General features: G+C 44.2%; 1 long non-coding RNA gene across 9 annotated transcripts in view; it reads left to right on the top strand.

Moving 5' to 3' along the window:
- The window catches only part of LOC110257602 (uncharacterized), a 276,977-nt gene that overhangs the window by 159,362 nt on the left and 92,455 nt on the right, over positions 1 to 25,160 (top strand). For 2 of the 9 annotated variants that reach the window (XR_014833300.1, XR_014833299.1), the window contains 3 exons: positions 953 to 1,138; positions 3,206 to 3,388; positions 23,475 to 23,697. This is a non-coding gene — a long non-coding RNA (uncharacterized LOC110257602). Of the gene's footprint in view, positions 1 to 952; positions 1,139 to 3,205; positions 6,632 to 13,152; positions 15,088 to 23,474; positions 24,078 to 25,160 lie in introns of those variants that run through there. The other 7 variants (XR_014833305.1, XR_014833307.1, XR_014833301.1 and 4 more) reach the window with 6 other exon arrangements.

Genomic DNA, 25,160 nt, shown 5'->3' with positions numbered 1-25,160 from the left:
GACAGAGACAGTCCCCTTCTAGTCTTGCTGCTGCTGAGCATCCCCAGGGACTTGTTTTGTTGTTGCTGTTCTTGTTCCTTCTTTCCTTTTTATTTTTTATTTTTTGTTTGTTGCGGAAGGTCTGTCTGGTTTATCCTAAAGGGTGGTGGTGACCTAAGAACTCTAACAGCTGGGAGTATTCCTAGGAGACCTGAGACTTGAAGGCAGGGCTTATTAAGTCAGAGGCTTGGCCTCCTCAACTACCTTCCCATGTCCCTTTGCTCATTTGCTTCCTGACACCTCACTCTGTAAATTCCCAGTTAATTACATGCAGAATCCTGAACCATCACCAAATTTGAAGTTAGGATGCACAAAGCTAGGATGTGATGAGAAACAGATGCCCAAATGACCACGCCATTAGCAACAGTTAAAATCTGCAGAATGGGTGTTTTAACCAAAGACTTCCTATAACCCTGGTTTCTCTATTTGGATTTGATGCTGCAGAAAAATAGTTCTACTTGGATTTAGACAACTAAGAGGCTACACTAGAGGGAGATCACAGAAGCAAAAGATCTAGATACTTCGAGAAGATAAGGATACTTAGAACCAGAAGAGACCCTGGGTCATTTTCTAATATAACGAGATGCCTTCCATCTCCATCATAAAGGAGCTTGGATCCTCTCCCTGCACCTACAATACTGTGTCATCTCAAGACCATGCAGGGGCGTTCCTGTGGTAGCACAGGGGGTTAAGGATCCAGCGTTGCCTCTGCAATGACTTGGGCCCCTGCTGAGGTATGAGTTCGACCCCTGACCCAGTGCAGTGAGTTAAGGATCCAGTTTTGTCAGCTCATATTCTGTCCCTGGCCTGGGAACTTCCACATGTGTGAGTGCAGCCAAAGATAAAATAAAATAAAGATGGTGTGGGGACACAGTTTGAGAAAGAAAAGGAATGACTGATTCATTTTCCCCAGTTCTCGTAGGACAGAGACAATAGAAGAAACTGTGCTGAGCCATCAAACAGAAAAGAAAGGAGAAGGAAAGGAACGGAGAGGGAGCTGCAGTGTGACGCCTCCCGCGTGACTCCTACCTGGCAGATGAAGCTGGTGGCTGACAGGCGCCTTCAGTCACAGCAGGTGTCTTCTTTGCCACATTTCCAGGTATTTTTAGTCATATCACTATAATACAATGATTCAGTGGGGGGGGGGTTGGCATGTTGATATAAACATGATTCTTGGTGTCTCAGATTTCCTCAGAATTCCGAACCAGTGGTAGGTGCAAGGAATGGGTTTTCTATACACAGGTCAAGGGACATGCAGCATGAAATACGGATAAGTGTATGTTAACGGTTCTCCGTTTATACTCTCCTTTTCAGTAAGTTTCTTTGTGGCATTCATTATATGAAATGATGAAAAGCTAATCATGAGACTTCCTAAAAGAAGGCAAAAGTAAGATCTTAGAAAATATTTGACATATGCCTTCTATGTCTATTTTAATTGAAGTATAGTTGGTTGCAATGCTTTTTTTTTTTTTTTTGAACTGCCCTAAGTGTTTTATTTTTTTTTTATTTATTTTTTTCCCCCCGCTGTACAGCATGGGGACCAAGTTCCTCTTACATGTATACATTTTCTTTCCCACCCTTTGTTCTGTTGCAACATGAGTATTTAGACATAGTTCTCACTGCTACTCAGCAGGATCTCCTTGTAAATCTATTCTAAGTTGTATCTGATAAGCCCAAGCTCCCGATCCCTCCCACTCCCTCCCTCTCCCGTCGGGCAGCCACAAGTCTGTTCTCCAAGTCCTGATTTTCTTTTCTGTGGAGATGTTCATTTGTGCTGGATATTAGATTCCAGTTATAAGTGATACCATATGGTATTTGTCTTTGTCTTTCTGACTCATTTCACTCAGTATGAAATGTTGCTGCAAATGGCATTATGTCATTCTTTTCTATGGCTGAGTAGTATTCCACTGTGTATGTATACCACCTCTTCCTAATCCGGTCATCTGTTGATGGACATTTGGGTTGTTGGTTGCAATGCTTTAATCGTCTCAGGTATACGGCAAAGTGATTTCACGTATTTTTACGTGCATTCAAGCAGCACTGAAAAGCAGGTGTATTTCTGTGCGTTGCCGAGGATACAAAAGTAGATAAGAGACCATTCCTGCCCTCAGAGCACATTCACAATCAGTCCGGTAAGTGGACCCCTTAACCAGGCCCACTGCCGCACTGGGGGTTTGTGAAGAGTCAGTGTGAGCAGAGATGCATGACTTCACCCCGCCTAGGGGAAAAGAGGTAGAGATACAAGCACAGCTGGCTAGAATGTGTAACACAAAAATAAGGCATCATTGAATAGCTACAGAACCTCTAGGAATTAACCTACCAAAATTTACTTGAGTCCTTTATGGATAAATTTACATAAGTCTATTAGCAGATCTCAAAGAAACTCCAGATGAATATTTATGAATAGGAGACCTTCACATTGGAAGGATTCAATTGAAAGCCACCAAATTAATCCATAAATTTAGTGACATTGCAAGCACAGCTCTCGTAGGATATCGGGGACATAGAGGGAGGGTTTGACAAGCTCGTTTAAAATTTTATGTGAAAGCATAAGATCTGTGTTGCCTCCCTCCAGATAGTAAGATACACTGTAATGTCAGAGCCATAAATAAAAGATGTGGCTTCGGCCATGGCGCACAGAGAGAGGCCACTGGATCTGTAATTAAGTTACCAACTAGGCTGAACTTGGTAGACCGCCATCAGGAAACGGTGGTGTGTCTCTCCCACCCCTGCTTTCAAACAAGTCGTCTTCCATCCTGGCCCCTTGATGACGTCACAGACAGATCCCCTCTTTCTGGTTATTTGCAGCCATTATTCTGACATAAAAAAGTTACATCTGGAGTTCCCGTCGTGGCGCAGCAGAAACAAATCTGACTAAGAACCATAGATTTCAGGTTCAGTCCCTGGCCTTGCTCAGTGGGTTAAGGATCTGGCATTGCCGTGTGCTGTGGTGTAGGTTGCAGAAAGGGCTCGGATCTGATGTGGTTGTGGCTGTGGTGTGGGTCAGCAGCTATAGCTCCAATTCGACCCCTAGCCTAGGAATCTGCATATGCTGTGGGTGCGGCCCTAAAAAGCAAAAAGAAGGAAAAATTTATATCTGTCATGGTGTATCTGAATTAAAATGTCTGTTTTTTATCTAATTAGCTGTTCTTCCCTTTCCATCTAGTTCAGGTCTGACAGACTCAGGGCTGCGAACTCACATGACTCCAGGAAAAGTTCACGGGTCTGTGTGAGTGTGGACGGTTCTCCCCAAAGCCTGGATGCAGGAATGGTCAGGTACGAGGTACAGCAGGAGAGGATGGACCCAGCACCTCGGAACCAGCTTGAAAACACAGTCATCAGTGACAAGGTACAAAACTGATTTGGATTTGGAGTTCCCTCGTGGCTCAGCGGGTTAAGCATCCAGCAGTGGCTCTGCTGTGGCTCTGGTTACAGCTGTGGCACGGCCTGATCCCTGGCCCAGGAACTTCTGCATGCTGTGGGTGTGGCTAAAAAATTCAAAATAGACTTAAATTTGCTAAGCCCAGGTATGGACAGTAACAGTTTGTTCGCGAGAAAGAACACACACATGTGTTTGAAGGATGGAATGCACTAGAGAGGGTGTGTGGGCAAGGCCGGGGGTGGGGGGTCTGTGTGGCTGAGGAATAGAAAGGAGAAGTTACAAGTAAAGCAAAGGCGCCGTTGCTCGGAGGGCGGCGATGGTGCGCCTCGAAGTGAAGTGAGGAGCGCGGCAGGCTCATCTCTGGGAGGCAGAGGTGGAGCCCGAGCTGAACCGTGCAAACGAAGGGGAAAGCGGGATCCTTGCTGGGGGAAGGGGCGCTGGGGCCCAGGGAATGGCATCGCGGGGTGCCCGGTGCCACGTGGCGACGCCCAGAAGGAACCCACGGGGGTTGGGGGAAGAGGCGGACTGGGCGGTGTGTAAGAGTAAGTGGTCCCTCCCTGTCGGTCACAGCTTCCCACGCGGGAGAGGCACCTGTGTGCCCAGGTTCTGGTTTCCGGGGAGAGGGGGTCAAGCCCCACAGGATGAGCGCATCAGGCGGCAGAGGGCACTGGCCGCTTCTCCATGCGTGCCCACCTCTGGCCACTGTCAAAGAGATCTCTGGCCTCCCGTCTCTGGGTCTGCAGCCAGGAAATGTCCGGGAAGCTTATTAAAAGTTCTAAAGCTTGGACACAACCCCAGAGATTCTAATTTGAATCTTGCAAGTGGGGCAGCCCAGGTACCTACTGTCGCTCCATAGAATTTCAGTGCTTTGTTCGTTTTCCAGAAAAACATCCATAAGTGTATATGTATACATACATGCGGGTATTTGCTTTTTAAGAACACAAATGGTATTTGCAATTGACAATATCTAGTTGTTACGTCAGTTATCTAGCCCTCAGAAAGCCGTCTTTATATATGCTCAAGAACCTAAAATGAATATTGACCTTAGAAGCGCCGTGGACCAGGAAAGTGTCCACTTGCCTTGTGGTTATCTGTAGTGTATATGGTGAATATCAACTGTGTTTCAAACTTGCTTGTCCTCCCGACCCCCCTCTTATTTTCCTGGATGTTTCACGGGTTCTGGTCCTTTGAGTACCCTTTGGGAAATACTGGATCTCATGAGGTTTCCCAAGCTCTTCCTGAAGAAAACCCTTTTTTTTTTTTGCCCCCTACCTTAACTCTTTGCCAAGTATTCTACCATGCCAGAACACGTCCAGCCTCTTAAGTGGTCCTGCTTTCTCTGACCTCCCTCTGCCCTTGGATAATGATGCCTGTTCCTCACATGCTAGTCTGTTTTTCAAACCACTGCTACCCTCTCTCCCTTCAACCCCCCACCCTCACCCTGTCCCCTGCCAGGCTGATTTGGGGGCTTCTTTGAGTCTCCTGTACCCTATCCTCGCACAGCTCCTATTACTGGTATTTACATGATCCTGGCTCCCCGAATAGTTCAATTATAGAGCAAGATACAATTAATTTCAAAACAATTTGCAACAAATTGCAGAGATGCCTCCATGTGCACATTGGTTAAGGCTGTAGAATAAATGTTGAGACGTGAACAAGGGGTAGGGCTAGTTTGAGAGGTTTAACAACAGGGCGTACCCATTGTGACTTAGTGGGCTACAGACCCAGCATCTCCAAGGATGCAGGTTTAATCCCGGGCCTCTCTCAGTGGGTTAAGGATCTGGCGTTGCCACAAGCTGCAGTGTGGGTTGCAGATGCAGCTCGGATCCAGTGTTGCTGTGGTGAGGCCTCAGCTGCAGCTCCAATTCAACCCCTGGCCAGGGAACTTCCATATGCCACAGATTAGCCATAAAAAGAAAAGAAAAGGAAAAGGTTTAATAACAGAAGCAGTTTGACCGCATTCTTAAAGACAGCCACCAGAGCACCTCAGCACAGAGCAGCCTGGAGCATCAAGAGGCTCGCTGGCTCAGGAGCCAGTCATGTGTGCCGTCGTTCACCCCTGCCGACCAGCTGAATGAACTTGAATCAGTCGTTGACCTCTGCGGGCCGGAAGGACTCCGCAACACCCCTTCCTCTCCTCCGCTTCAGTGACTCTTCAGTGTTCCGAGTTCTCAGACCCTTTGTGGTTTCGTGGACCATTTTTAAAAATTGGAGGAACTGATTTGAGGACGACAGCTTTATCTTTGGTCAAGGAAGGACATGAACAAAATGATCATCTGGGAATTCCTGTTGTGGCTCAGCGGATTATAAACCCAACTAGTATCCGTGAGGATGTGGGTTTGATCCCTGGCCTCGCTTGGTGGGTTGGGGATTTGGCATTGCCCTGCGCTGTGGGGTAGGTCACAGATGCAGCTCAGATCTGGCGTTGCTGTGGCTGTGGTGTAGGCCCGTGGCTACAGCTCCGATTTGAGCCCTGGCCTGGGAACTTCCACATGCCACAGGTGAGGCCCCAACAAGCAAAAGAATACGAAAATTATTATCTATGGCATTAATATTTTATTAAAGAAAACATATTTTAACATCCCCCCCAAAATAAGTGTGAAAACTTATTTTATAATAAAAGGACCTATGTAGGTATGTAGAGAAATACAGAGAAAGCTCCTTATATACGATTCTGTTTTTTCTAAGTTTGCTGCACTGCAGAGGAAACTCTTTCCAGCAGAGGATGAAAAGGCACTGAGATGGTGATAGTGGCCGTAGGGAAGGGAGGCAGACCCCAAGGCCCAGAGTCAAGGGCCGGGAAAGGGTCAGAGTCCTTATTTGCTGACCCAGTGGGAGATTCGCGTCTTTGTGGCCTGGAGGCACTAATCAGGTGAACTGGAAGAGTTTTCTAAACATCGTGATGAAGCCAGGAAACATGTTTCTACTCGTTTCAAGCTTCTCCTATGAGTTTAATACATTTATTTACAAAACCTTTAGGTAACGCTTTGTAGTAATTTCCTCGGCATCTTCTAAAATACGCAGTCGCTGCTGAGTCGGGGCGCAGTGGTGATTTGCACCAATGTCATGGTCTCTTTTGAGACCTGATATCCATGGCATATACATCTTGTTCTGCTTTGTCCTTCGGGGTTGCTGTTACTGTATATACATCCCATATGGGAGTTAGAGAGATTGCGGGCAGATGAATAAAGGAAAAAGCATTCAGACTAATCTCACGGGGTAACATTGTGAAGGAGTGAATCACAAGAGATTTGAAAGGTTTCCCTGGTTTTGGAGAAGAACCAAATCTGAGGGTGGGAGGGGGTGGATCTTCACATTCTTTGATTCCCACAAAATTTTAAGGCTCTTGGCTTTCCCTCGAAGATTTTATACAGTCGATGAAGATTAGAAAGTTGATTTTTTTTTTTTGTATATACAAAAACACAGTCTTGATTTGGGGAGTTGAGTGGCTAACTTGATTTTGAACTTGTTTACTGCTGGAAAATAATGGCTTCCTGTTTTTGACAAGGGAGCAACATCAAAAAAGGTTTACAAATGAAAATTAAAAGGTTTCTTGGACAGCACACACACTAGCAGTATTTTGGAAATGGGTCCTAAGTGAATCTGAAAACAGAATAACTGCCCCCTGAAAGGCACATGGGCTTGGTAACTAATGTGAAAATTGTTTAATAAATGGCAATTTGGTCTAAATGCAGCCTTCTAATGAAGGGGAGGAATGTCCCGTAATAGCCAGCTCTGTTCATTCTGTTTTCAGCTTCCAGGGTAATACGAAGGATGAGGACAGATTGTTTCTTCAGGACAGTCTTGACAAAAAGTTATGGCCTCTCCAATTTAGAGGGAAGATAAATGCTAATTTTGGCTTCAATTTCAGTGTTTTATGCATCTTTGTATACAATTCGGTTACAAAATTGGGGTCTGCAGTGGGCTAGGTTCTGAGGCTACGGAGATGGACAGGATCCAGTCTGTCGGTCCATCACCTCTTGAGAATCATGGTCTAAGCAGCCGCCTTTCTCTGTAAAGGCCCATATATAGGAAATAGTTTAGACTTGAGAGCCATGAGCTTTTTGTTGCCACCACTCAACTCTGTGGTATACTGTGAAACCAGCTATAACGTGTTGTACAAGCGAACGGGCATGGCTTGTTCCAATAAAACTTTATTTCCAGAAACAGGCAGCAGAGAGGGTTTAGCCCCTGAGCCGTAGTTTGGTAACTCCTGGACTAGAGACAGAGATAGCTTATAGGAAGAGGTAATTATAACACAGGGTAAGATGTTTTATAACGAAGCCACTCTGTGAACCCAAAGGAGTCAGGTCAGTCTGGGAGAAGGTGGAAAGTGCGGATTCGAAAGGAAATGACATCAAGCCGGGCTTGGGATGATGGACAGGACTGGGCCAGTGACACATGACTGTTGGCTTCCCTTCTCAGCAGAAAACGTTCTCAAGTTCTTTTCATAACAAAGGATTTTAATATAAATTTCATTGCAGAAGTATTTCAAAAGGAATACTTGATCAAATGTCAATAAACCAGTAAACAAAAACCTGATAAATAATTTCCAAACTAAGTTTAAAGGGCCGTCTTCTTGTATGATCATCAGTAAACATTCCGAAATCTCAAATGTTTCATTTGATTCAAGAAGAAGGAGAATTTAATATCTGATCATTTAAATAAGGGTTCAGATGGCCTTCTATGCATGATGAAATGGCCAAATTTTCCATTTTGGCATATGCATTTGTTACATGGCAGTGACAGATTACCATAGACTTGATAGTTTGAAACAATGTGTGCTTATTATCTCAAAACATACACGGGTCCGTCGTGTGGCCAAGGCCCAGCTGGATCCATTGCTCGGGCCTCACAAGACTCTGCACCCAAGAAGTGCACGATGTCGCCTTCTCTTCTGGAAGCTCAGCCCGGGAGAATTCACACTCAGCCTGTGATTTCCCTGTGGCCAGAGGATTGAGGGCCCTGGCTTTCTCGTGGGTTATTGGCCAAAGGCTGCCTTCAGCTCCTAGCAACCAGTAGAATTCCTAGCAGCCCCTTACACTCTGTTGCTCCCTGGGTTTCTCCAGCCCAGCCTCTCCCTTCATCAAACCCACAGGAAAGTCTAGCTCCAGTCTGTTCAGACAGATCCTTACAGAACGTAACCTAACCATGGCAGTGATAGCTCCTCACCTGGCTATGTTTTATTGGATGGAAGCCGGGTCGTGCCCATTCCAGAGGAGGGAATTAAAATGAAACACTAGGAGGTAGAGACAATGTCGGGGCGGGGGGGGGTGCTGATGGGAGGCGCCTTAGGGTCTGTCTGCCACAGGGTCTGTCTGCCTACTTTTCTGCATGTGCTGTGTTTGGTTTTCCTTGTGAACAGAGACTTCCTTTATGAGCAAGTAGAGCCAGTAACTGTGGAAGGATTGAAAATAACCCACCCTGTGTGCCCGACTCCAAAATGTGGCATTTCCCCTTTATAAGAGAGGTTATTGTGGAGTTCCCTTGTGGAGCAGCAGGTTAAGGATTCAGCATTGTCAGTGCAATGGCTCAGGTCACTGCTGTCACACGGGTTCAGTCCCTGGCCCGGGAACTTGCATATGCTGTGGGCACAGCTCCCCCCGGCGGCCCCCCCCCCCCCCCCGCAAAAAAAAGAGAGAAAGAGAGATTGTTGGAATGCATAAAGGTAGAGTAAATTATGGACGATACTGTGGTCACTAAGAGCTCAGCTGGGAACCGGTCTGGGGGTCTGGGTAACTTCGAAGCCTCTTCTTTTAATCAGTACGACCGGGCGTGCCCCCGACGAGCAGGGCGAAGCCCTCTGCGGACGAGCTCCCATCACTATGGTCTTAAGCGACAGGTTTGCCTTTGCTCCGTGCCGTGCTCAGAGCCATCCTCACTCACAAAGACCTGAGGAGCGGCTGTGGAAAGGCCGAGAAAAATGCGTTTTTATCCTGTGTATGCAAAGGACGAAGAGCGTCGTCCGTGCCGACTGAAGACGGTAGCTGATGACTGAACCTCTCCTCACGTTTTCCACCTCCAGAGAGAAATGTGCCAGTGCGGGAGGTCGTAAAGGTTTGAATTCATCCTGCTCCCATGACTCGTCCCTCTTTTTGGGGAAAAAAAAAGTGGCTTCACTTTGGAGGATCTGAGAGGATAATGAGTTACATCCGCCAGGAGAGACGAAGCCTTCCTATGGTGTCAAGCTCCCAAGGCCCCAGGACTCGCAGCGCAAGGCATCCTTCCTGCTCACACTACCTGTTCCTTGAGGGTCTTCTCCTCTTCCTTGTCCCTCTCACTGCCAACCGCTCCAGACTGGTAGAGAAGCTACTGCCTAGAAGACCGCTTGCTCCGTGGCAGAGGGAAGAAAGCTCCCGAAGGTCTCCACTGGCAGGGAACTGTTTGCCGGGAAGGGACACGTGTCCTTGATGCTCGGGACGCATTAGTCAAAACTAGTCACTTGCCCCCACCCTCTACCACAAGACCAGAAGGTGCACAGCTGTCCTGGGTCCAGAGGCACAAAATGACCAACCGTGTATCCGTCCAGAGTCTCTGCCTTCCAAGTCAGAGATTTAGACGCCAGCTGCCCCGACCCGTGATTTTACAGATAAAGAAACTAAGGCACGGGCAGATGATGAAATAGGAACAAAGTGCTGATTCTCAAGTCTTTTCTTGTTATTAAATCAAGAGTTTAAAACACCCATAGGTTCTGCAAATTAATCCAGTTGATTGGAGGGTTTTTTTGGGGAGTGGGGGGAGTTGTCTGGTTTTGATAGCCGTAGAGGCAGTAATCCGAATTCAGATTTTAGGGCAAACACATGGGATCAGAAACAATGAAGAGAAAATGCCTGGGATGACTTGGGAGTTGAAATGTCTTCTCACAAAAGCTAGCCCAGCATGTTCACAAAGAGCGAGAGTAAAACGTTCCTGTCCGGGTCCGAGAAGGACTCCAGACGCGTGTGTCCATGTTGAGAGGGGAGGCAGTGTTGGCGTTCGTTAGCCCAGACTCTCAGGTGGCTTTTGAAATGGAGCTTTTAAATCCCACTGGGTAATAACCACAGAGTGAGTCTGAGAGCAAAGCCTATCCCCGTAATAAAACTTTATGTATGAGTATTTTAATGAATTGTCTCAGTCTACAGAACTTCCAAAGAGAGCGAAGTTGGTGGTTGAAAACAGAAGAGGCTTCAAGTCCTTGCTAAGAAACTCTATCCTAACAACTGATACAGGAATTAAAATGAAGAAAGGGACCTGTCTTATGCACTAGCGTTGTTGGAAGCCCTTCTTTTCGACACTACATTTTAGAATTGCCAGGCATCTGTCTGTTGCTAGAATACCTACACACTTCGTGGAAGCTTTATTTGAGAATGCTGTGTACCTTGTCTAAAGGGCCAGCTGGGATGCCAGAAATAGTATCGGCTCTATTTATGTCTTTGGAGTAATTACAGTGGAATTTAAAGACTTAGTTTATAGATCCAAGAAGAAGACCTTCTGTGTACACTAAAGGGATGAATCCTTTCCAGACGACTTCTCGTTTGGCTGAAGGAGAGCTTGAGGAAGCATTTCGTAACGTCAGCCAAAGTCGTTTTTAGCAAGACCTGGGTGGGATTCTTGCTGTTGATATCCAAATTTAAAAAAGCCTTGATTTTAATCTGTCCAAGGTTACTTTGTTGTAGTTATGAAACCATGAATCAATTTTAAAGCTTTCAGGGATGAAAGGAGATATTGAGACAAGTGCCTGCTATCTTTTGTTGAATGGGGGGAAAAGATGTGAACCAATTTCCTGATGGCTTTGCCTGGTGGACTTGACTTTTGTTTAGCTAATGTCTTGTTGGAATGCATCTCTGTTTTTTCCTATTCATGCCCTGCCTCTCACCAAAGGCCAGTGTGTGTATGTGTTCAAGGAGAAAGATGCAGTGTGTGTGGTCAGCGTGCTTGCCTTCTGCTTACTGGATGTGAGCTGGATTCTGCTCAGAGAGGAGATGCTAAATCCTGATGGAGATGATGATGGCCCTTGAGGGTGATGACATGACCGTGAGCTTTCTGGACACAGACTGAAAGAGTGCTTATTCGTAGAGTCTTATGCTGCCCTCTTCCCCAGTGTTTTCAACCAAGAGAATAAAAATTCAGTCTGAATGTGCCCTAGCAGACAACCAACCTTTGAGAGAATTCATTTTCATCAACCTCCAGAAAAAGCAAGAAAAGCGTTACTGGCTGTGCAGTCTGTTCATCCTCTAAACTTTCAGGTCCATTCAATGGATGCTCTTCTTAGCAGAAGCAGTAATAACGGTGATTTAAACACACTTCTTTGCTGACTTGGTGTCAGACGCCTTGTCTGGTCCTAGCGGCTGCAGTGGTGAACAAGCTGTCCCCATGCATCACATTGTGGACTGTCCCAAACTTTGTCTGATCCTTAAAACTTGGATCCTGGTGTGATAGCCCCATTTTCGAGATGGAGAAACCGTAAGTCGAAGAGGTTGAGTATTTTTCCTCAGGCCACAAAGCAAGCAAGTAGTCAAGGTTCAAGTCCAAGGCTCTCTAACTGCCTAGCCATCCTGTACCTTTTTTCCAACAGACTTTCCTTGAAACATAGAATCAAATGGATTCGGGTATATTCCAGCTAATGATCGTAGCCTGTTGCGTGGACATTGAAGGCTCCACATTCACTGCGCTGGTTCGTTCTGCTGTTGATCTGGCGAAGCTGGATCCCTTTCTCTTTACTGTCCTGGGTTAGAGGTGCCGCAAGAGAGGCTTCTATGAAATTTGGGAAGCATGCGTGAAGCAGAGGCCGCAACACTCTGAGGACTTTCCATGGTGAGATGTGGTGAAGGGCTGTGCAGAGAGGGGCCCAGGGGTCCTGCTCGAGCTTCTGCTCCTCCACGCCATGGGCCGATCTCCCTCCAGACGTCAGACCCAGGCCCTGTGTGATCCCGGCCTGCTGACTCATGGGGTGGAAGCTCCACAGAGATCTTGGCTCCCTAGGCCTTTCTCGGTGAGCCGTCCTTTGCTTTGTAAAGAATGTCTTTCGCCTCTCGGATTTCCCTGTGAGATCCTCTTGTCTCCTCAAGCCAGGGCTTCCCGGGATGCCCCGGTAGCCCTTCTCTGTCTTCTTCTCCCAGCTCCTCCCACAGCTATCTCAGGTCCACTTCCTCTAAAACCCCTTATCACGGACATTCAGAATGGTTCTTCTTCCCTATGGAATCCTGACAGTACATCCATCTGTTCACCTGTTGGGAAAACCCAGCGTTAGCAGGGAAAAACCCTGCCCTGACTCACAAATACTGTCTCCGCTCAGCTTCATTTCAAGATGGCCCATCCTGGCTCCAGGAAGTCCTGGTGCCACGTGAGTTTTCTCGAAAGGATGTCCCATCTCTTGTCAGCACAGATGATATAAGCCTGTCATTAATAAGGAACAAAAGCCCGAACTCTTTACCCGAGATGGTCCTCCTCTCACCGGTTTGCTGCCCGGCTTTTATTCAAAGCTCTGCTAAGAGAACTTCACTCGTGGAGGTTCGCCTTCCTATGAGGAGTGTTAGAGTGAAGGTTTCAGTTCACAGAGAATTGAGTTGGCCTGACTCCTCGAGGTGGCAAATACGCATGGATGTGTTACTGATGATTAGAAATGGAGAGATTTTACTTAAAGGTCCGCTTTTCCAATTTCTTTTTTAAAACTAGAAAGCTCCTGTGTTACGGGGCCCATGTCCCTAAGTTGCAGTATACACTTCAGTTTTGTTATTTGTTTGACCTCTTAGGCATCTGAATTGGTGACCCCTTGGATGGTTTTGGTTTCACCACTGGAACAAGGGTCATTAACCTTTGCATGGAGATGTGCTGCAAGAAGAAGCTATGAAAAATCCCCACGGATGTTTTTCCGAAGGTGTAGGGGATGTGGTGACCTTACAGCTAACTTCCAGGGGTCAGATTTGGAATAGAACGGTGTGCAGTTTGAGTTTCACGTCAAACGCATGTTCCGTCTTCTCTAAGTTTTGTCCGCCTCTGACAACGAGGCGAGAGACCAGTGGGAGTTCCCACCGGCTTTCCGAAGGCCCGCACTGCAATTACGGGGCTCAGCAGCTGCCCGCACAGCCAGCCCGAGTTTGGCCGGTGCGGCGGTCGGAGCACTGCGCAGCCCGCCTCCCTGTTGGTCTAGCCTGGTCCGCCTTGCAGGTTGAAGTCCCAGGCTTGGCTGCAGGGCTGGAGTGTTTGCTCCCATAAATGTAGGATTTGCAGCACTGTTGACTTTTGTTTAGCTTTCCTGTTTGTCATATCTCGCAATGCTTCCTTTCGGTTCAGAATATTTGGCAACTTTGTGGAAACAGGCTGGCTGCCTTAAATCAAGAATTTAAAAGTTTAATTTAGGTTGATTATTCTCTAAAGAAAAAAGGGAGATGCTTTTCAGCATAAATTTTCACTTCCTCATTGTAGATCTTTTTATCAGCTGATTGAGGTAATAGCGTTCTCTCAAGAACATGACATCTTGAGTATCTGTAGAAGTGGTTGTATGTACAGAATACATCTAAAGGGTCTGGCAGAAAGTTAGGACACAAATATTGGCCATCGTTATTATTGTAGGTACAATTTAAATTATGTAAGCGATTATCTATCCTGTTTCGCTTTGGCTTCCAGGAAGCTCCAAGGCAAATTCATGGCTGATTTATAATTACCTTGTAGAAAATGCATTTATGCCTAATTACTGTATGTTTTTGTAGTTACCCATGCGATTTTTCTGTAACTGCTCCTGGGTTCTGATTATTTCTCTCTATTTTTTTTTGTATTTGTAATCCATTGTCAAAAGATAGAGATAAATGGAGTGATACACATTTTTATTATGTAAAACCAGGATGAGAGCTGCAGTCTCCTAATAGGTATATTTATCCTTAATGTACGAAAAACTGTAGTTCACTTTACAATTAGAATCACAGCATTTTTTCCTACAATCCAGATTTAATTCTAATATTAGAAGAAATTATCTCCTGAAAGATAACATCTAAACAGCTTAGCCTGGCCCTGAAACCTTCCTCAAAGTGACTTTGATCTGTTTCATCTGTTGTACGTCTCCCCCGACCAAACTTCCGCGCTGCCCAGGTTGGCCTGATAAGGTTCAGCTCCTCTGCCTCGCTCTCAGCGAAGCACAGGGAACACAGTTGGCAAAAGGAAGAAGAGCTCAGGGGATTCACCATGACTAACAGCCCTCCTGAGTTTTCATGCCACTGGTATGTAGAGGGCTTTGATTCTTCTTGTTTTAGACACCATTTAGGGGCAAACTTGAGCAATGGGAGCCTTTTTTTCCAAATAAAAAAAAAGAGAGAGAAAGTTTGAAAACTGCAAAAAAGATTGAATTCATTTTGGCTCTGTTTCTTATAAACAGCGCAAAGCCTACTTAAGCTCTCTGCTGACCCAGGAGCACATCTGTGTGGGAGTGTTTTGTTTTTCTTTTTACAGTAAGGTTAATTTCCAAGCCTGGTGACTTTATGGCCTTCCAGTATGCATCATTTTTACCTCTGCAGGATCTTAGTGACCAGACAAGTCATCCTTCCTTCACGCAGTCACTCATTTAAGTCAGTAAATAGTTCTTAGGTCTTTTTTATGTGCCAGGCACAAAGATAGAGGGAGAAACAGATAGACAAGTACTCGCCTTCTTTGGGAGGCTGGGAAAAGTAAAACCTAAAACCAAGCACTTAAAAAAATTAAAATTACAAGTTCAAACATTCAAAAGAACTACGTAGACATCATCAGAGAGTAACTATTAAATAGATAAACGTGTCAATGTAAAAGTAAGGCTGTGAGGAGGATTAAGGAATGAGCGTCCTGGGACCACGTGAGGTCAGGAGGGCCTCTCTCAGGAAATAACATTTTGAAAGAAGAAAGGGGGAAAAAAATCAACAAAAGGAAATAGTTCCCCAAATTTGAGCCCATTTTCTGAAGTTGAGAAGTTTTTGCAAAGGAATGCCTTGGAGTTCCCTGGTAGCCTAGTGGTTAAGAATTTGGTGTTGTCACTGCTGTGGCTCAGGTTTGATCCCTGGCCCCAGGAACGTCCACGTGCTGTTGGTGTGGCCAAAAAAAAAAAAGATTGCCTGTCATGTATGGGTGTATAATAATATGTAATTCATGTATAATATAGATTATAATTAATATGCATTTAATATATTTCATAATATACAATGGACATGTCTATTATATTAATATAACTAATACACAGTATAGATTACAATATCTGTCATATATGTGTAGTTTAGACAGGGAATGCAGTCAAAAAATTTTAAGCTATTTGTTACTTTCATAGTTTAATTTTCTGGGATCATAAAAATTGCATGAAAGCTGTGGGTGCGTCCCGAAAAAAATAAATAAATAAAAATTGTACGTGACACAAAGCCTGTCAATTAAGGAAATAAATTGATATTTTCTCAAAAAGCATCCATACCTACTAGGTACCACGCGGAGGGACTGTGTCCTCCAAGGGCATGCAGAGCAGTGAGACTGGGGGGCACAAGACCTAATGATTTCAGTCTGACGTGGGGGTAGCCATAAGAGAAGAGCGCCTTTGGAGATAAAGGAGCATAAAAGAGGGTCCCTGGCAACCTGGTGTTTCAGGAAACGCTTCCTGCAAGTGAAGACGCATGACCCCCAATCCGAGGGATGATTCGAAGTTAAACAGGAGAACGAAGAGGAGCATGAGAAGAGGCAGAAAAGTAAGGAGGACATGCGAGAACGAAGGCCAGGGTGGGTCAGCGAAGGTGCAACTGGACGTCGTCGCCAAAGAGTAAACCAAATGGGTGATAGTAAGTGAGAGCTAGAGAAACTCTAGCAGAAAATAGCAAACCTAGAGAAAATAGCAACCATTTACGTGGTGAGGCAGGAGAGTCCCCAGAATGGAACAGAGGGAACAGGCACTGAGGCCCAGCAAGGGCAGTCTACACCGGCAAGTGATTCCGTGGGGAATGAATGTTCCATTGTCTCAAAGGCAGCCAGGAGGTCCCGCGTGCAAAGCACTGCTGCAGTATCACTGCATTGAGAAAGAAGGTCTTTGGTGAACTTTCCAAAAGTATGAGGACTGGAGGTGGAAGCAGTGTGGGAGGTGTAGAGTGGAAAGATAAAGTCAGTGAGTGGAGAGTCTTGCCATGACTTTGACAAGGAGTTTCGCTGCACAGGGAAGGATGTCAGAGGGACGGCTCACAGAGGACACAGGAGCCCAGGGAGGTTTTTCTGCTGTGGTTGTTTTGTTTTTTAAGTGTTCAAAGATTTAAACATTTATTTAGCTCAAGGGAAAGAAGCCAAGACAGAAGGGATGGTTGAAGATAAAACAGTAAATATTGCATTTGATTGATCATGGTCTTGAAGGAAAACAGATGGGATCAAGGACGACACTGAAGACACTGGCACTGAGCAAGAGACGGGGCACTTACCCTCTGGCCATGCAGACAGAGAGGCAAGGAAGGGACAGGTGAAGATGCATTTCCATGTGGCAGGAGGAGCAAGCAGGAGGTCAAGGTAGTTCTACCTGATGGCATAGAAGTAGAAGCTAGGATGGTGTGTTTAGAGAAAGGCTGTGGGTCAAATAAAAACTCAGGAGCGCTAGAGGTAAGATAGAGTCTCTGGGGCAACAGGAATGAAAGCCAGCTCAAACCAAATTCAAAAATTGGTGAACAAAGTTGAAAGTGGCCCAGTTGAGGCTGAAGATCACTGATATGGTGAGGTGGTAATTTGCCCTACTAAGTGATGCTCTTCAGGAGAATGCAGCAATTTCATGATGGAAAAGATCAGATGTGGCTCTGAGATTTTTCCTGGAAGGCAAAACAGGAAGTGGGAGGGGATTGAAGGAACATGGGGTGGGAGAAGGGTGAGGTTGAAAGTGTTAGTAAAATAGTAGTTCTCAATGTCACTGTTTCACCTGGGATGGATCAGGAAAGAAGGAATACTGGGGGGGGTTGGACAGTCAATGAGAAAAGAAAGATACACTGAGGTTCTCTATGAGACAGAGAGCAGCATAGTGGCAGGAAAAGAATGTCAGATATTTATGATGTGCCTGGGAATGAAAACAGCCATTCTAGTGTTAATATTGCATATGTTTCCATAAATATTGCTAAAACTAAATCAACTGTGTTGAACCCACCGAGGACCAAAGATGTTTCCTGAGTCAATAAAAGGTTGTGCTGATTATTTAAATACTGCCATTGCCTAATGCTGGCAGTAAGTGCTGAATTTTTAGGTAATAAACTATGCTAGCTATAGACTAATTCCAAAGTATTTGTTTATTCCGTTGTCTTCCTAATCATGAAAATACATGACCTGTAAGTCTACAGACTACTCCAAATGTGCATGTTTCCCTCTAGTAAGAAAAGATGGTTTTATTAACTGAAATTTTAGAAACAGATTCCTTTTTATAAGTGATCAATGTCTGTGGATGAAATTTTCACTAATCAATAAGGACCACACACTTGAGGGACTTACTGTCCTAAAGGGCAGGAGTTCCTGAACCCGTGAAGGATATGCCACCTTGCCACTGTGGCTGAAATCCTTTGCACAACAATAGGAGAGGTAATGCCTTCTATCAAGGAAGCCCTTTTGGCTTTCTCCCACAACTTTCTAGACTTTGGGATTTTAACTGTTTTGTGAAGATTGTAGAGAAACATCAGTGTATATTTAATATTTATTAATTTCTCACAGTTTGGAGGATAGATTTAACTCTGTTGATGTTTTGTGCAACAAGGAAAGAAAATAAATAACTGCCTGAGCGAGTTGGCAGAAAGTGTTGTTTGATCGATTGATTTTTTTTTGTAGCCATCTTTTCCCCAAAGAACACTGATTTTGACAGTCATCCTCTATGAAAGTCCAAGAGTCCAGCAGAGAAATTTTAGCATATGGAGCAGAAAATCCATGATTAGATGCATTGAAGAGGGAAAGAGGAAGAGTTTTACTCTGCCATCACCCCTCCCCACAGGTGGCATAGCTTGGCGCTAAGACACCATCTTGGCCTGCAGTTTTTCCCCTGGAGGAACATGAGCATGTGTGAGTGCCTGGATTCCCCAGATCTGCAGGATTCTGCCAAAGACTTTCACCTTTATCTTGCACTATCCAAGGTACTGAGGTGAGCTGCATGACTAAGTGTGGGAAGGGGTAGGGAGAAGAGCAGCTAGGACTTGGAATATATTCGAGATATGGAGCATGCTAACCACTTCATGGACTCCATCAGGGAGCCTGGCACAAGCCAAAGGAATCTTGAGAAAGAAAAATGGAGCTGGAGGAATCAAACGCCTTGGCTTCAGACTATACTACAAAGCTATAATGATCAAAACAGTATGGTACTGGCATCAAACATATAGATCAGTGGAACAGGAGGGTAGAAAGCTCAGAAATAAACCCACACACTTAAAGTCAATAATTCTATGATGAAGCAAGAACATACAATGAAGAAAAGACAGACTCTTCAGTAAATGGTCCTGGGAAAACTGTACAGATACATGTTAAAGAATGAAACTAGAACATTTTCTAACACCATATACAAAATTAAACTCAAAATGGATTAGAGACCTAAATGTAAGACCAAATACTATAAAACTCCCAGGGAAAACATAGGCAGAACACCCTTTGACATAAATCACAGCAACATTTTTTGGGGCTCTATCTCCTAGATTAATGGAAATAAAAATAAAAACAAACAAATGGGACCTAGTTAAACTTAAAAGCATCTGCACACAAAGGAAACCATAAACAAAATGAAAAGACAGCCTACAGAATGAGAGAAAATATTTGTAAATTGTGTCACCAATAAGGGATTAATTTCCAAAATATACAAACAGCTCGTACAGCTCAATATAAAATAAAAAACCCAATCAAAAAAAAAATGGGCAGAATATATAAATAGTTCTCCAGAGAAGACATACAGAAAGCCAACAAACACATGGAAAAAAAAAAAAACATTCAACATCACTAAATATTAAAGCCCTTACCTATTAATAATTGCTTTACATGTAAATGGATTAAATTTTCTAATCAAAAGGCAAAGCATGGCTGAATGGATTTAAAAAAAAAAAAGCCACATATAAGTATACCAACTATACTTCAACTTAGAAAAAAGCAAGAGCCAGCTCTTTTTCCTACAAGAGGACTTGCTTCAACTTTAAGGACACATGTAGTCTGAAAGTGGAGGACTAAAAAAAATGTATTTCATGCCACCAGAAACCAAATGAAGCAGGAGTAACTATATTTATACCCCACAAAATAAACTTTAAGTTAAAAACAGTAACATGAGACAAAGAAGACCATTATGTAGTGATGAAGAAGTCAATTCATCAAGAGGACATAATTTTTTAGTGTATGTACACCCAACATTGGAACGCCAAAATATGTATTAAGCAAATACTAGTAGATCTGAGAGGGGAGATAGACAACAATGTGTTATAGTAGTGGACTTCATTACCCCACCATCTCCAGTGGGTAGATCATTCAGATGAAAAGTCAGCAAGTAAATACTGAGCTTGAACTAAACTTTAGACCAAATTGACTTAACAGATTAATGCGAAGGAGTCCATGCAAATACCTTCTTCTCAAATGAGCATGGACCATTCTCCAGTATCAATCACACATTAGGCAACAAAACAAGTCTTGACAAATTTTAGAAGATTGAAGTAATATCCAGCATCTTTTCTCATGACAATAGTATAAAATGAGAAGTCAATAAAAGAAAAAAAGTTCATATATGTATGAGATTAAATAACACGCTGCTAAACAACCAGTGGGTCAAAAAAGAAATCAATAGGAAGATCAAAATATATCTTGATTGACACACCTTTGTAAATCAATTATGCTTTAGTAGGAAGAAAGGAAAAAGGGAGGGAGGGAGAGAGGAAGGAAGAAGGAAGAAAAAAGAGAGAAAGGGAAAAAAAGGAAGGAAGGAAGGAAGGAATTCAACTATTTAAAAAAAAAGCTTGGGAGTCCCCGTCGTGGCTCAGTGGGTAAGGAACCCGACTAGTATCCATGAGGACTCGGGTTCTATCCCTGGCCTCGTTCAGTGGGTTAAGGATCTGGCGTTGCCATGAGCTGTGGTGTAGGTCACAGATGCGGCTCAGATCCCCAGTTGCTGTGGCTGTGGTGTAGGCCAGCAGCTGCAGCTCTAATTCAGCCCCTAGCCTGGGAACCTCCATATGCCAAGGGTGTAGCCCAAAAAGAGCAAAAGACAAAAAATAAAATTAAAATAAAATAAGGCTTTCAATACAACATGCCAAGTTTACAAAAGGAGAAGCAGTTCTAAGAAAGAACTAAACACCTACATTAAGAAAAATAAAAGTCTCAAACAATTTAACTTTATATCTCAGGAAACTAGAAAAAGAAGAAAAAAACTAAGCTCAAAGTTAGTAGCAGGAAGGGGACAATGACGATCAGAACAAAAATAAGTGACATAGAGACTAGAAAGGCAATAGAAACAATTAGCGAAACAGTTGATTGACAAAGCTGACAGATGTTTAGCAAGACTAATAAGGGAAAAGAGAGATAAGATTAAAATTAATAAGGTCAGATATGAAGGCGGTATCCAGAAATGCAAGTCAAAACCACAATAACGTGTCTCCTCACACCTGTCAGGAGGTTGCCTATCAAAAAGCTTGAGACAGTAAATGTTGACAAGGATGTGCAGATGTGGAGACCACAGGTGGGAATGTGAGTTGGTACAGCAGCTACGGAAAACTGTTGACATTTCTCAAAGAGTTCCACGTAGAAGTACCACACATGATCCAGCAGCCCCACTGCTGAGTATACATCCGAAGGAAAGGAAATCTCTGCCTTGACAAATCTGTGCTCCCAGGTTCATTGCAGAAGCATTCACAATGGCCAATGCGTGGAGACATCCTGGTAGGTGAACAGATAAAGCATGGTCTATGGAAACGAAGGAATGTTATTCAGCCTTAAAATAGAAGGCGATCCTGCCACTTGTGATGACATGGTGACCCTGGAGGACAGTATGCGAAGTAAAATGAGCCAGGCAGGGACAGACACATACCGTGTGATCTCACGTACATGTGGAATTGTAAAAAGCTGAACTCGTAGAAACAGTGGACTGGTGGTTGACGGGGTCTGGGAGGTGAGGAGGAGGCTTGGTTGAGGTTGAGGAAAGGGCGTAAACTTCCAGGTAGGAGATAGATAAGGTTGAGGATGGACTGGACCTCGTGAGGACTGTAGTTAGTATACGTGAAATCTGCAAACAGTGGGTCTTGTCTTCTCCTCAAAAAAAGAAAGAAGGTAGAAAAGTCATTACATGAGGTGATGGACGTGTAATTATCTGATTGTGGGAATCATTTCCTAACGTGCATGCATGTCAAATCATCAGAGTGTACACTTGAAATATGTTGTAATGTGATGGGTCCGTTACATTTCAGTAAAGCCGAGGGTGATCAAAGGAATTACCTGAAGCAGAAATGAAATGATGCACATCTTTTGATCAAATCGTACTAATTTACATTTAAGATGGAAGCGCTTGCAGACCCAAAAGGCCTGTGGAAGATGGCACCTGCCTATGTGAGCAAGACCTCGCTTACACCTCATTCCTCCCCAGGTGGATCATATCTCACCTGCTTTCACCTCCAGGAGTTGTTTGCAGTTGGATGTTGGCCTTCAGAATAGCTGAGGGTCTGAAAACACAGCACATGTCCCTCAGTATCAGGCCCTCAACCTGCTCCCCTAGATTCAAGGTCAAGGCACATGTTGAGGAAGGTGGTTCTGTTTGTCTGGCCTTTCAGGTGCAGGCAGCTGGTGAGCAGGGCTCCTGGATGAAGGGGTTCCGGTCGTCATATTGCCTTTCTTCCAAAGAGCTCAGACAACCCCAAATGCTACCGGAGTCCCACCTCCTCCAGCTATTTTCTGAAATGTTTTTCTGCTCCACCAAATCTAAAACATTCCCTCCATTTACTTTTCGCCGTAATTTTTTAAACCCAAGAGTACTTTAAAAGAAAATGTTATCCATATGTTTTTGATTCATTTACAATTAAATCATTAAAAGCCTGTTTTGTAAGAGCTTTTTGATGTCCAGAAAGTAGTTGTTTGTTGTTGTTGTTTCCTGAGTCCTTTTTATAAGTCATTTAAAGCTGGTCTCCCTTCCCTTTTCCTCCTGTTCTGTCCCTCACTTGCAAAAGAAAAACCAAAAAAAAACCAACCCCCCCCAAAAAAAACAGAAAGTTGAATTTTGCCAGGAGCAGATGATTTTTAACCCCAAGGAATGGAGTCTGTTAAACCCTCAGCCCACACCTGTCAGTATATTTCTAAAGTAGGATGTGTGCCTCCTCTCAGACAGCAGGTAGTTCATGCATTGCTTCCCCATGGTCATTTAAGTTCATGAAATGATGATCCTTTTTGTTGGCAGGCTTTCTGCCAAAATAAGCAGCAGTCCTTAAAGTCTGTTTACAATCCCCTCATTCCTCACAGCGCGCAATGTACACAACACACATTGTGCGGCTATCCCCGGTCTCTCTGCTGTTCCCCGGGCGCCGCAAGGACACACCATCACGTGCGGACTTCCGAGGGCTCTTAGGCAGTTGCTGAATACGGATGGATTCCAAACACAACCGAAATCAGCTCATCTAGATGGTAGAGTCGTACCTTTGAGCCACGAAGTGTTGGAGAAAAGAGTGCCATGTGGACTTGGAGGTCTCTGAGTTATTTCCTTTACAACTGAGAAAAGTGTGCTTTTTTGTTTTGTTTTGTTTTTAGGACTGCACCCATGGCATATGGAGGTTCCCAGGCTAGGGGTCGCATCAGAGCTGCAGCTGCCGACCTACACCACAGCCACAGCCAAGCCAGATCTGAGCTTGTCTGCGACCTACACCACAGCTCACGGCCACACCGGATCCTTAACCCACTGAGCAAGGTCAGGGATCGAACCCTTGACCCCATGGATGCTAGTCGGGTTTGTTAACTGCTGAGGCACGATGAGAACTCCGAGAAAAGTATGCTTTGAGGGAAGCTATTTATGTGGAGAGTGTTATTTGTTCCAACCCTTGCGTTTATGTAAAAGCACCCGGACATTGAACTTGTAAACCGATGTCACGTGACGCTTTCACGCTGGGTTTTCTCTCGTTTCTTCCCACAGTGACATTGGGAATCATGTGTTGAATCTTTCTGCGCTTCAGGAAGGACCACACCGGGGTGCTGGCAAGTTAGTGAGCAGGGCTTTTCCCCCTACGAATGCTTTATGCCAGCCAGAACTTAGCAACAAAACCTTAATGGTGGCACTAATGGGAAAACGAGTTCTCAAATTGTGACTATTTACAATTAAATCGTTGCATGCCCAACACCACACAGCGGAAATCAAGGTAATCTGCATACCCTGTAACTTACCAGTTCAACCTGCAGAAATATAGGAAAAGTGAATACGGATAAATTAGGGTAAAGAAGTACCTGCATTGGAGTTCCCTTCGTGGCGTGGAGCAGTGGTTAACGAATCCGACTAGGAACCATGAGGTTGCGGGTTCGGTCCCTGCCCTTGCTCAGTGGGTTAAGGATCCGGCGTTGCCGTGAGCGCTGGTGTAGGTCGCAGATGCGGCTTGGATCCCGCGTTGCTGTGGCTCTGGCATAGGCTGGTGGCTATGGCTCCGATTGGACCCCTAGTCTGGGAACCTCCATATGCCGCGGGAGCGGCCCTAGAAATGGCAAAAAGACCAAAAAAAAAAAAAAAAAGAAAGAAAAAGAAAAGAGAATTACCTGCATGAGTTTGTTTCTTGTGGTAAAATATTTGAAATAAAAGTGAACTCATTCAATATAAATAATTAAGGGATAGAATCGATGCAGTAAAATGTTTCATAAAAAGTAATAAAATGCAACTCTTTATAATATGGGTCTAGGAGAACATATGATACAGAAAATTTATTTGTGGTATATTGAATGTAAATTGTCAATTTTATTAGAGAATTACCACGTAATTCTGTGTTGAGCCAAAATAAGGGGGAAAATAACCAGAAATAAGATTAAACACTAAGGATAAATGTAATTGTATTTTTTATTGTATACGTTTTTAAAATTTCCTACAATTTAACTGCAGTATACTTTTGTAATATATTTTTATGTTTAAAAATTTATGGTGTCTTCTTGTTAAAAAGCAAATGGCAAAAGAGATTTCTGGCCTTTATTCTTAATCTAGGACTTGTGTGCTTTTTTTCTGAGTGTTCAGGTACAAGTAATTTCTGATTGTACGCACTTGTCCAAATCTCCGTACCAAATCATGACCTTGCAGCTTTCCTAAGTTCCACTGAGAATGAACTGTGTGTGCTAGTAGTTTCCTCTTTCTCTGACCCTAAAAATATGAAGCCTTATCATCAATAGTGGCATCTATTAGAACTATCTTGGGGTTAATAGTCTTCCTTATAATGATACAGGATTAAGCTCTGGCAGTATCAACAAGCACTAGAAGCTCTGTACCACAAAAGAGTCCAGTATGATCAGTGAATGAGTGACCGGGTAAAATTCCAAACAGCACACATGCTACATTAAGTAGTGTTCTCTATCGCAGACTTGTGTTTTGGGTGCTAGTAATTTTCTTCCTAAACCTTATGGTAATTATATATATGTAATACATAAACTGTGTGTATATTTTGCTTTTTAGGGCCACACCTGCGGCATATGGAAGTTTCCAGGCTATGGGTTGAATTGGAACCGCCCCTGCTGCCCTACACCATAGCCACAGCAATGCCAGATCTGAGCTGTGTCTGTGGCCTGCACCACGGCTCACAGCAATGCCGGATCCTTAGCCCACTGAGCAAGGCCAGGGACTGAACTCCCA

The sequence above is a fragment of the Sus scrofa genome, chromosome 18 (genome assembly GCF_054392235.1).
Source record: "Sus scrofa isolate SSC_HxYL_T2T_F1_AM1 chromosome 18, Sscrofa_HxYL_maternal_Yorkshire_Landrace_v2.0, whole genome shotgun sequence".
NCBI lineage: Eukaryota > Metazoa > Chordata > Mammalia > Artiodactyla > Suidae > Sus > Sus scrofa.
The sequence above is the reverse complement of the archived record's forward strand: the minus strand, read 5'-3'. Positions and strand labels throughout refer to the sequence as shown.